Source organism: Notechis scutatus, chromosome 3 (genome assembly GCF_049901735.1).
Source record: "Notechis scutatus isolate UNSWTSFEM ecotype Mainland chromosome 3, rNotScu1.2, whole genome shotgun sequence".
NCBI classification, from domain to species: Eukaryota; Metazoa; Chordata; class Lepidosauria; order Squamata; family Elapidae; genus Notechis; species Notechis scutatus.
In genome coordinates, this window is record NC_142011.1 from 113069435 (window position 1) to 113082985 (window position 13551).

General features: G+C 44.4%; 1 protein-coding gene across 2 annotated transcripts in view; it reads left to right on the top strand.

Annotated features, from left to right (window-relative positions):
- Positions 1–13551, top strand: part of LOC113421446 (5'-AMP-activated protein kinase subunit beta-2) — a 92628-nt gene that overhangs the window by 56152 nt on the left and 22925 nt on the right. The window lies entirely within an intron of this gene.

Sequence of the window (13551 nt, forward strand, 5' to 3'; positions counted from 1 at the left end):
AAAAGCTCACCGAGCGCTTGGCCGCATCTTTTGACGAAAAAGTGCTTCCGGTGAGGTCACCGGAAGCACTTTTTCGTCAAAAAGATGGCGGCGCCCAGTTGATGCCAGTACCGGGCCGCGGCGCCCAGCTGATGCCGGTACCGGGCCATGGCGTCAAAAAGGTTGGGGATCACTGCTCTAGTAGATCTTGGTTCACGTTGCTCTCTGGGTACACCACCTATGGCTCCTTCTTCTTTTTCAATTACTGCTGTACATTCCTCTTGAAATTCAATTAACGACTCTTCTTTTCTTGTATCTTCCTCCTTTCCTGTGAAATATTCCAGATAGAATAACTCAGCTTTTTCAACTGTATCAATTCTGTGTCTTTGTTCCTGACAGGTAAACATGAGACCTTCTGGTATCAGCCATCTGTAATTTATTCCTCTCTTGAGTAACTCTTTAGTCAAAAATAAATATTCTCTTCTTTTCTCTCTCATTCTTCTCGGAACCTGTTTCAGTACCACTGTTTCTTTATCTTTGTACTTTAGTGTTTTCTCACTTGCCACCTGCAGTATTTGTGATTTTATTATTTTCTTAGTAAATCTGATATGAACTTCTCTTGGTAGTTTATTTCTCATTGCATATCTTGTGTAGACACGAAAAACCACGTCCATTACATCCATCATCTTCTCTTTAGTTATCTCTAATGCTTCTGCCGAGATTTCTGTCATCATTTCAGCAAGGTTTTCACCCTGTTCTTCTATATTTTGGAATCTAAGATAGAATTCTGTCCTATAAATTTCCCATCCCAGTGATCCCAGTGATCTGCTCTTGTCTGTTTCAACTTCACTCAGTCGGGTATCCATATATCCAATCTTCTTATCTTTTTGTACGTCTTGTTCTTCAATTTTCTTAATTCTGTCCTCATATTGCATCATCATCTGTTGGATATTTTCAATTTTCTCATCTGTCTTTTCTGTTCTTTGCTCGATATTCTCCATTCTCTTTTCAATATTTTCTGTTCTCTTTTCAATATTATCTGTTTTTGTTTGTATCTTTTGAATTCCTTGCATCTGCAGTGTCACTTCCTTCTCCTTCTCCTGTTGCAACATCACCTGTATTGATCGTTGTCCTCCGAATGGTGAGGAGGAAGAAGTCGGGATTGAAGAAGCTGAGGCTGGTATCTGCTCATCTTACAATACTTAATAGGAAAAATGAGAAGAAAAAGCAAGAGCAGACAACTGCCACTCCAATAAAAAGTAAAAGCAAAAAATAAAAAAATAAAAAAGGGAAGGGAAAAAATCTTCAGGCACTTGAGTACCTTAATCCAATAGGTTCCAATTATGTAAAAGAAAAAGAGAAAAAGAAAAAAATATAAAATGGAGAAAGGATGAAAAATATTTTTTTTTAAAAAAAAGACAGAAATCTGTATTTCCCTTGCTAAAAAGGTAGAGCAAAAAGAGGAGGGAGGGAGAAAGAATGTAATCTTATTCCTGCATTAAAAGTCTAAAGTCCAAATATAAAAATCCAACTGGAGGGGAAGTAAAAAAAAAAGGGAGGGATAAAATGCAGTTCTGTCAGTAAGCAAAGCACTGCCACTAAGTATTCGAGATTCTTTACTAAATCAAAAAACAAAATTTCCAGTTCTCTTTTCAAGGTCACTTCAAACTTCTTTCTTTCAATTTCAACTCCAGACTCCAGCTATCAGTAGTTCCACAGAAGAGCACCTGCATAAACAATCTACATGCTCTTCCCACTATCTTTTCAGTGAAAAACGCAGAATCCTTGAATATAACACCAAATGTATCAACAAGAAAGAAAGAAAAACAATGTATCCAAGCCTCCCAGTGGCAGTGTTACTTATTTCCCTTCCCTTTCCCTTCCCCTCTAATATTTAAGCCAGGAATAAATAAAAAAGAAGAGGGGAAAAAAATCTTGTCCAAGGAGTTATTTGAAAAAAATAAAAGTTAAAAAGGAAAGACCAGTCCAGTTTAAAAATTGAAAAATCTTTTACAAAAATCCAAGTTCCAATAAAAAGAAGAAAAACCTTCAGGTTTAATTTGTGCTTAATTTCGCCACTTGACCACTTTTATCTTCACTTTTAAATTTTACTTTTAGTCTTTTAGGGTGTTCTCTCCAGAAAATAGTAAGTAGAAATTTATCTCACCAAACTGACACACGTTTCTTTCCACCTTCCATTCTGGAGGTGTCCCAGCTTCAGCAGCTTTAATGGCTGCCTCTCCGCCATGGGAAAAAAGGGCTTCTCCTGGATCTACCAGGGATTTTGCGATGTCCCTGGGATCAACAGAATGTGCCCTCCTCAGTCACCATCTCTACAGGACGGTTTAGGTCCAGTGGGACCGTCCTGCAAGGGAGATATCAGTGGCGATCTTGGAGCTTCAAGATCGCACGCTGTACCGCTGCGATGCCAGCTCCGCCCTCCACTGATCCTGGAGTTTTATCACCTAATCTGTGACTTCCCCCTTGAGATTAGCGGTCATGATGTTCACTATCACAGCCTTTGACAGGTAGGCTAGAGCATAGTGGTCTAGGTGAGCCCATACCTGGTTGAGGAAAAATGCCAGTTTTCTGGGTCCTTATCAAACATGGCTTTCATTGGCAGAGGGTCTATCGGAGGTGGAGAGGGAGGTGTTTGCAGGCTGGGCAACCAACCCGGGTAATAAGGCAATGGTTGGTAGCTGGGCCATCCAGGGGGAACCCAAGGCTGGCCAGCTGGGCTCGCTGCTGCCACTGGAGGCTCCTCCTTGTGTCCAGACTTGCTGCCACTGCTGATTGGGAGGACAAGCTAGCTGCTTGGGTTTCTGCAGCTGGATTTGGGCTCTGGCAAACGAGGTGGCTGAGCCACCCGGGCCACCTGGTCTCCATCAGCAGCTCTGTGCATCAGCTCCACTCCCTGGATTTCCATATGGTTGAATCTCTCTCTCAGTTGCTCAACTGATGGGCTGGGGGTATCTCCATTCCCTCTGCTCATCCCATTCAGCCATTCTCTTCATTTTTCATCTCAGAAGAGGAGTGGCTAGCACCTGAGTTTCACTGGATTTCAGGGTCCTCCTGTGTCAAGAGTTCTCCTCTGCTTGATAGAGGTCCTCAGCAGCCAGGGCTTCTCCTTTACCAGTGGCCTCTGAGTCTTCTCTGTGCAGACCTTCAATTTGGTTGCTGGGAGGGGGATTCTCTCTCCAGCCTGACTTGCCAGTTGCACTCCACCAACTGGAGCTGTGCCAGGATTGGCAGCAGTCTCCCCCTTCTCCATCTTTAATCTTCCCTGACTGTTCTCTTTCCTTCCAGAGTCGCCCGGTAGGTGGCTGGGGTTCAGGACCCTGGAAGGTTGCTCCTTTTGCAGAGCAAAGTTTAGGAGAGTTGGTTTAATGTCATGATCCAACTAACAAACCCAAGCAAATCAGAATTCTGAGGCTGAGGTCTTTCTCTAAGAACGTCTTTATTGGGTACATCATATCGGCATGATCAAATGGAAAACCAACTCTAAATGTTTCCTGTGGTTTCAGAATAATTAATAGAGGAAATAACAGCCCAAAAGTCACAGGTCATGTTGGCCAATTAGTTAATTGGTGGGCTCTCCAGGCACTCTTCCCAGTCTCTATCCACCACCTGTAGAGATGACCTTGAGTCTCATGAGAAAGTTCTATGTTTTGTCTGACAACATATTTCATCGCCCTGTCCCGTCCCCCCTCTGGGTGGCAACTAAGGAATAGAAAAATAGCTTCTGCCAGGTTCAATTCAAAGTTGACAGTGATCTTGGAATCACTGAACAAAATATTTCAGAGCTCCTGGAGTACGAGTAAGCTGCCAGAAGATTGGGAAAGAAATTACAGGTGAAACTTGAAAAATTAGAATATCGTGCAAAAGTTCATTTATTTCAGTAGTGCAACTTAAAAAGTGAACCTAATATATGAGATAGACTCATTACATGCAAAGCAAGATAGTTCAAGCCGTGATGTGTCATAATTGAGATGATTATGGCTTACAGCTCATGAAAACCCCAAATCCACAATCTCAGAAAATTAGAATATTGTGAACAGGTTCAATATTCTAGGCTCAAAGTGTCCCACTCTAATCAGTTAATTAAGCCATAACACCTGCAAAGGGTTCCTGGGCCTTTAAATGGTCTCTCAGTCTGGTTCAGTAGGAATCACAATCATGGGAAAGACTGCTGACCTGACAGTTGTGCAGAAAACCATCATTGACACCCTCCACAAGGAGGAAAAGCCTCAAAAGGTAATTGCAAAAGAAGTTGAATGTTCCCAAAGTATCAAGGCACATTAACAGAAAGTTACGTGGAAGGGAAAAGTGTGGAAGAAAAAGGTGCACAAGCAGCAGGGATGACTGCAGCCTGGAGAGGATTGTCAGGAAACGGCCATTCAAAAGTGTTGGGAACTTTCACAAGGAGCGGACAGAGGCTGGAGTCAGTGCATCAAGAGCCACCACACACATGGGCTTCAAATATCGTATTCCTCTTGTCAAGCCACTCCTCAACAACAAACAACATCAGAAGCGTCTTACCTGGGCTAAAGAAAAACAGAACTGGTCTGTTGCTCAGTGGTCCAAACTCCTCTTTTCTGATGAGAGCAATTTTTGCATCTCATTTGGAAATCAAGGACCCAGAGTCTGGAAGGAAGAATGGAGAGGCACACACTGCAAGATGCTTGAAGTCCAGTGTGAAGTTTCCACAGTCTGTGTTGATTTGGAGAGTCATGTCATCTGCTGGTGTTGGTCCACTGTGCTTCATTAAGTCCAGGGTCAACACAGCCATCTACTAGGAGATTTTGGAGCACTTCATGCTTCCTTCCGCAGATGAGCTTTATGGGGATGCTGACTTCATTTTCCAGCAGGACTTGGCACCTGCCCACACTGCCAAAAGCACCAAAACCTGGTTCAATGACTGTGGGATTACTGTGCTTGATTGGCCAGCAAACTCGCCTGACCTGAACCCCATAGAGAATCTATGGGGCATTGCCAAGAGAAAGATGAGAGACATGAGACCGAACAATGCAGAAGAGCTGAAGGCCGCTATTGAAGCATCTTAGTCTTCTATAACACCTCAGCAGTGCCACAGGCTGATAGCTTCCATGCCACGCCACATTGAGGCAGTAATTGCTGCAAAAGGGTCCCAAACCAAGTACTGAGTACATATGCATGCTTATACTTTACAGATGTCCGATATTGTTCTATGTACAATCCTTGTTTTATTGATTGCATGTAATATTCTAATTTTCTGAGATTGTGGATTTGGGGTTTTCATGAGCTGTAAGCCATAATCATCACAATTATGACACATCACGGCTTGAACTATCTTGCTTTGCATGTAATGAGTCTATCTCATATATTAGTTTCACCTTTTAAGTTGCATTTCTGAAATAAATGAACTTTTGCACGATATTCTAATTTTTCGAGTTTCACCTGTATGTTCCAGTTTTCAAAAAAGGGGAAAAGGGTGCAGGAAGCTACAAACTAATCTGCTTGACATCAATATGTGGGAAAATCCTAGGAAAAAAACATAGGCAGATTTGCAAGTAGCTAGAAATGAATAAGGTGATTAATAGAAGTCAACAAAAATTTGTTAAAAAAAACCCTGTGCCAAACAAACCTTATTGCCTTGTTTGATAAAAGTGACTAAATTAACAAATGATTTGTACAATACTGTATGTTGCTGACATACAGTAGTTTACTTAAACTTCATTAAGGTATTTGACAAAGTAGATCATAGCCTACTTCTAGATAAGATCGAACCGTATAGGATAGACAGATGGATTCACAGTTGGCTGACCAACTGCACTCAGTGTGTGGTGTTCAATGGAACTATCTACATGGAGGGAACATGCAGTGCATCTCAAAGTTCTGTCTTGAGACCAATGTTCTTCAACATCTTCATAAATGAGTTAGATGAGGGGGTAGAAGAAGTGCTCATCAAATTAGCAGATGACAGAAAGCTGGGGGGAATTGCTACCACTTTGCAAGATAGACTCAAGAATCAGAAAAATCTTGACAGACTTGAGCATTGGCCCCTAGCTAACAAGATGCAGCTTGGTGGTGAGAAAATATCCTGCACTTTGGCAGGAAAAACCAAATGTAAAGTTATAGAATAGTCAGTACCTAGGTCAACAGTAATAACTATGAGAGGGATCTGGATGTCCTAGTGGGATAAGCCAACAGTGTGCTACAACTGCCAAATTGTTGATGCAAAATGTTGATCAATAGAGGGATAGCATTAAGATCATGAGAAGTGATAATACCTCTTAATACTGCACTAGTGAGGCCACATCTCGAATACTATATCCAATTCTGGTCAATAAAAAAATGTTGAGATCCTAGAAAGTGCAGAAAAGACCAACAAAGATGAGTCTGGAGGCTAAATGAATAGTTAAGGAGATAATCTATGCCTAGCCTAATGAAGAGGATCATTAGAGGTTACATGACCTGAGGGTAGGACAAGAAGCAATGGGTGGAAGTTCATTGAAAAGAAATCCAACCTGGAACTGACAATAAGAACAATTAGTGGAAGAGATTACTCCCAGAGTTGTAGGCGCCCCATCGCTGGAGGTTTTCAAGAAAACAAACCTAGCCCCTTACTGGATTGGGAAGAGGATGATTGCTTCTTTGTGGAGGAGGGAATGCCAGCTATAGTAGTATGGCAGGGGGGGACAAGAATAATATTAGGAAAATTTTAAAGGAAACTTGGATTTGGTCACCAAAAATTATCACTAATAGCACAAACAGTCTCTGCCATATTTGACCAGCTCCTAAAAGCAAATGGAGGGACTAAAGAACTAATGTCTCTAAATGGGAAAACATATCAATAAGTAAACAGCAAAGCTCACATTCCAAAGCTTACCCATGATGTTTAGCCAGCCTGTGTGGACTGGGGGCCTCAGGGCAGAGAGGATGCGGTGGAGAAGTTGGTCTTGTAGAGACACAGCATCTTACTCCAAGTTGTTAACACCCCTCTGAACAGGGGCAGGTGGCATAACAGGAGGGTGATTTTGATTTCTCAATCCCAACTCTTACACTGTAGGGTATATTCCAATGAGCCAACAGAGATTTCTTGGCTTCGCTTCCTGATACAATCCATCATTAAAAGATTAGAGCAATAGAGGATTTTTTACCAGCAGAATTATTTAAGAAATTTCCTGATTGGTGGGGTCCAGTATTGGTAGGTATATTTTGTTTACACATATAAACAAAACCTGCCATATACCAGATGGGTAGAAGATGGCAATAGTTGTCCCCAATGATAAAAAAAGATATAAAAAGGATCCTAGTAATTATAGGCCCATCAGACTGATTGACTTTGTAGCAAAAATATGTGCTAGGTATATGCTGATGATCCTAAATACATATTGTAACAGTTTGCTCTGTGCTGATGATATGATTTTATTATCATATTCACAAGTAGGATTATGTAGGCTATTAAGAAGATTCAGCTCCTATTGCCAGGATAACTCCCTAACCATTAGTAAATCTAAATCAAAAACCATGGTGTTTGGAAAACATCATTAGAGACATAAATGGTAATTAGATGGTGAACCAATTGAATAGGTTAACACCTTTGTATATTTAGGCGTAATTTTTTCCAGGACCAGATCTTGGGCTTGCCATCATCAACAGAGTACGAAGCAAAAGCTCATTTGAATTTACTGCTTAAATTAAAGAGTTACCCAGGGTCCCTAGCCTATTAATTAAAGTATATAAAGCTAAGGTTACTCAACTATAGTACTTGAACAAAAACAGTCCCAGCATTTGAGATGTATTTTGGGTGTAGATCTAAGAACATCTGCTGCCACAGTTAGAGCTGAATTGGGAATTCATGCTATTCATGCATTATGCAAAAGTAGAGCGTATAACTACTGGCACAAAGTCAATGAAATGGAGACATGATAGACTCCCCAAGTTATGACTACTAGGACAAATAAAATCATAATCACAAATCTCCTGGATCACCAAACTAACAAATTTTGTAAGAAGCTGTGGCCTTCCTGTCTCTTGCATAACATGAGAACAATTTAAAAAAAGAGCTGCCCAAAAAATTAAGGGTACAGAAACACAAAATGATATAGCTATCCTTAATAAGGTGGATAACTTGAAATGGCTGAGCTAATACAAACTTACTTTTCGAATAGACAGCTATTTGAAGTTACAACTGCTAAAAGATCTTAGGAAGATATTTATGCAAGCAAGTTTCGAACAGCTTGACACAATGGTCAGATATGGGAGATTCCATTTTACCCTACAATGGACGTCTCTGCATTTGTGGAGCGGCAGAGGTAGAAGACCTGGTTCACATCATATGTGATTGTTGTCTGTGTAGGAGCATGAGAGACAGGTAAAAATCAGAGTTGGCATTCCTTCGAAGTGTGACAATATGATTTACCCAATAAAGAATTTCTCTGAGAAAGTGCTTAACCTCAGTGTTCTGATTTGCTTGGGTTCATTAGTTGGAACCTTTACATTAAGCCAACTCTTCTTTTAACATGCCCTGGATAAGGGCCAGCCTCCAGGATCCTGAGTCCCGGCCACCGGCCCAGCTGCTCTGGGAAAACAGAAGACTCAAGGAAGATTTATAGATGGAGAAGAAAGGAGAGACAGCGGCTAGTTCCAACCCAGTCACGTCTGTGACTGTAGCACCAACCAGTCAGGTGGGGAACAGATCCTCTGCTCAGGGCACCAGACCAAAGCTCTGGATGGAGCGGATGGTGGTCTGAGAGGATGACCTTACCACTGTCTCCTACCAGGCAGAAGGTGGGCCAGTTCACAGAAGGATTCCAAAGGCCACTGAAGCAGAATTCCCCATGAGGTCCTCCTGGTTGCTGACCGACCTGCTCTCAGGATGGAGAGTGAAGAGGACAGCAGAGTGGGATGACCAGAGGGAATGAAGGTACCTATTTCTACAGCCCATCAGTCGAGTAGCTAAGAATGAGATTCGACCATATGGAGATCCAGAGTGTGGACCTGAGGCAAACCTGGAGGGGGAAACCATAGAGTGGGTGACCAAACTCCACAATGATGACACACCAAAACTGGGGAGCATTGATGCTTTCCTGGGAGAGCTGAGAGCCAGATTTGGGGATGAATCCCAGGCCCTATAGGCTGAGATGAAGATCCAAGATGTGAAGCAAAGGGATAGACTGACAAAGGAATGTATCTGAGAATTCTGCAGAGTGGCCAGAAAGCTAAAAAAAAACTGGTTTACAAGTTTAAAGAGGGGCTTGATTGTGAGCTGCTCCAGGCTGGTGTCTATCGAGGAGCCCTTGATTGAACCCAGGAATGCTACTGAATGGCAGTTGTGCTGGACCTTGAGCTAACACATTGCAAGAAGGGAACTTCTGAGGTGAAACTGAAGAAAAGCCAGGAGAGATGCCAGTTTGGGCGGCAGCTGGTCGCACCCACAGTGTGGAGATCCCTCCTGCCTCAGGCCAAATGCCCATTAAATGCTTCAGGTGAGGCCAGCAGGGCCACCAAGCAGCTGAGTGCCTAGCACCTACACCTCAGCAAAGGAGCAAGTCATCGGGTGCAGCCAAGCCAAGGAAGCCACAGAGGAAGGCTAGGGAGAAGTTAAACTAAGCCGTAGAGGTCTCTTCTCCCTCAAGCAAGGAAGAGAACTCCAACTGAAAGAGGCCAATAATCTGCGCCCTATGATAGTGAGGAAGAAGGCGAGCACAATCTGATGGTAAATTAAGCCATCCGCCCCTTTGCAATGCCCATGAAAATCATGGTGCCAAAGATGGATGCAGGGAGAGACAGTGGCTACTCCCAACCCAGTCGCGTCTGTGACTGTACCAGCCAGTCATGCTTTAATAGACTCAGGCTACATCCAATGCCTAATCAGCCTACTGACAGTGCTAAGACTGGGGGTTTGAGCATGCAAGTTACCCCAAGCCATAAGGTTTGAACAGGTTGATGGATCACTAATAGGATCCCCTGCAATGCACCTGACTGAACCAGTCCGACTATACATGGGTCAGCATTGGGAGATTATCCACTTTATAATAGTCCCAACGATGATGACAAAGATAGTGAACCTAGGGCTTTCCTGGCATGATAAGTGGGGCCCAATGATCTGGTGGGAAGGGGGATGGAGGAAGATGAAATTAGGAGGGGGACCTTCCCCCCTCCAACATAGTCCCTGGGGAGGGACCACCCAGCAAGCCCCCATCTTCAAAGAGCAAGTGGCTGAAGGTCCAACTTATCCCTAGGGAGTACCATGACCTGGCAGAAGTATTCAACAAAAAGGAGTGCAATGTGCCTCCTACCGCCCTACTGACTGTGCTATCGAGATTCTGCCAGGAGTAAAGCTCCCCAAACCCAAAATGTACTCCATGACCCCAAAAGAGATGAAGGAATTGAGGGAGTATATCGGCAAAAATCTAGCTAGTGGGTTCATCCAGCCCACCAAGTCCCACATAACAGCCCCAGTACTGTTTAAGGAGAAGAAAGATGGAACTATGAGATTATGAGTGTATTTTAGGGGGATTAACACCATATGCGTGGAAAATGTGTATCCTAATAAAGGACATGCTAGCTCACTTATGAAAGGAAAGATCTTCACCAAATTAGACCTAAGGGAGACATAATACAGAGTATGAATCAAAGAAGGGGATGAATGGAACACCACCTTCAACTGCCCCTAGGCAGTTCAAAGCAATGCCATTTGGCCTCCAAGGGGCTCTGGCTGTGTTCGTGCAGTTGATTAATGGAGGACTACATGATCAAGTACAAGTAGTATACTTAGATGACATTTTCATTTTCACCAAAACAATGGAATGGGCGTTGGTTCTTACCTGACATGCCCCTTCTCAGCGAGCCGGGAGGAGCATCCAGAGTGGGAGGTGCTTCAGACTCCTCTCTCACAGACTGAGCTTGAATTGAGGAATGCTGCTCCTCCTCCACGTGACTCCACGTAGCGTTCCCCAGTTTTGTGAGGACGAGAAGAAAAAGCCGTGTTCTCATCCTAACCAACTAATGGATCATTGGCCGAAACAAGATTCCCCACCAGACGGAGAAATTAGGGTGGGGTTGGATGCTCCTCGCGGCTCGCCGAGAAGGGGCGTGTCAAGTAAGAACCAACACCCATTCTCCATAGAGCCGCTCGGAGCATCCAGAGTGGGACATACCAAAGCTTGGCAGTCCTACGGGAGGGACTCTGTCTGGGTCGGAAGCCCCTCCGGGTCATTGAGGACCCTCTGTAGGACTCGTCTGCCAAACGAGGCCTCCGCTGAGGCAAATATGTCGATCTTGTAATGCCTAATGAAGGGAGACGGGGAAGCCCAGGTGGTGGCCCGGCATATATCAGTGATTGGAGCCTGGGTGGCCCAAGCTGCCGAAGTAGCCGTGCTCCTGGTGGAATGTGCTGTTATTCCACTGGGTACTGGCAGAGCTTGTGACAGGTAAGATCTGGAGATAGTTGCTCTGATCCAGCGACCGATGGTTGAAGGGGATACTTTGTGACCCAATGTCTTGGGCTGAAAGGAGAGGAATAGGGATTCAGACCTCCTAAAGGGTTGAGTGCGCTTAATGTAGATGCGCAGGGCCCATCTCACGTCCAGGGTGTGCCAAAGTATTTCCCTGTCCCGCGAGGGTCTGGGGAAAAAGTTTGGGAGAATTAGTTCCTGTGCCCTGTGGAAGGCTGAGTTGACCTTGGGCAGGAAGGTGGGGTCGGGTCGAAGAACCACCCGGTCGGCGTGAAAAACGCAGAGGTCCTTTCTAACTGATAAGGCTGCGATTTCCGATATTCGCCGGGCCGATGTAATGGCCACCAGGAACACAACCTTGAATGTTAAAAACTGGAGGGAGGACTCCCTCAAAGGTTCAAAGGGGTGCTTAGTGAATGAAGTAAGGACCTTATTGAGGTCCCAGGTAGGGTATCGGTGAACAGTTGGGGGGCATAAGTTAGTGGCTCCTCTGAGGAATGCCCTAATGCAAGGGTGGTGGGAGAGGGAGCCAAAATTGTCACAAGAGATAACAGTTGTCAGGGCTGCAACCTGTCGCCTCAGGGTGTTAGGGGAAAGTCCTTTATGCAGTCCCTCTTGGAGGAATTCCAAGATTTGAGCAAGATTTGAATGGGTTAACTTGGGATTTATGACACCACTTGCAGAAGCTATTCCAAGTGGCATCGTAGATCCGGGTGGTTGAGGGCTGCCTAGTGGCTAGAATGGTGTCAATCACTTGACTAGAGAAATTCTCTTTCCTTAGGCGGTTCTGCTCAACCTCCAGACGGCTAACTGGAGCCATTGGGGATCCGGATGCAGAAGGGGCCCCTGGGAGAGGGAGATCCTGTCCGGGGGAATTCTCCAGGGGGGCGCTACTGATAGATTGCAGAGGTCCGCAAACCACGGGCGCCTGGGCCAGTAGGGGGCCACCAGAAGCAGTTCCGCCTTCTCGTGGATTAGTTTCTGGATCACTCTGGGAACTAGGGCTAGTGGGGGAATGCGATAGGAGCCCTGGTGGCCAGGGCAACGTAGCGCGTTGTGGCTCTCTGACCCGCGGGAAGGGTACCTCGAGAAGAATCTTGGAAGTTGTGCGTTGAGCGGGGATGCGAAAAGGTCCACTACCAGTTGGCCGAAGATTCTGGACGCCTCCTTGAACATTCTTCTAACAGACAGAAAACAGACAGAAAAATAGCAGCCATCCTTAGCAACCCCAAAGATAAAATTGACCTGGAAAACCAAGGCGATATACGAAGTCCCCTGTGCATCATGCCCGGCCACATACATTGGACAGACCAATAGAAGAATAAGTACCCGCCTGGATGAACACAAAAATGCAGTCAAAAAGCTGGAACACACTTCCTCACTAGTCCAACACATGGAAGCTACAGGTCATAGCATCAACTTCAATGGCACCAAAACCCTGGCCACTATGGAAAACCCTAGCCACAGAGTCATCAGAGAAGCCATAGAGATTGAAAAAAGACCAGAAAGCATGAACAGAAGAGATGATTCCACCAGGCTGTCAATCATTTGGAAGCCTGCACTCACAAACAAAAAAATCTCCACACCACAAGCCAGGCAAACACCTGGGCACAAACAGATCCCCCTGATACCTCCAGCTCAAACACACCCCAACCAGGCACCCAGATGAAACCCAGCTTCCTAACTAATGATAGCCGTCCATTTACCCGAAGCCAAGCTGCACTAAAGACCTCCATTAAAGTAACACAATGCCTGCCAGCCAATCAAGATACAAAAAGAGCCAAAAACAGACAGAAGATATCAGAAACACCCATCAAGCAGAACACAGCAAACTCCGAGACCAATAAACACAGACCAAGACTCCCAACCAATCAGGATGAAGAAAAAACCATTCTGGCACAGCAATAGGCTGCCCCAAATTTAAATCTGAAACCACTGTAAAAGTCTGACCCACAGACGGACACAATACAGAAGCCTGATGATGGCAGATGAGATTCTGCTGAAACGTTGCTACAACAACGCTTTAAAAGAACTACAATGACGTGGGAAAATACACCGAACCAACCGAACACCATATATATATATATATATATATATATATAGATATAGATATAGATATAGATATAGATAT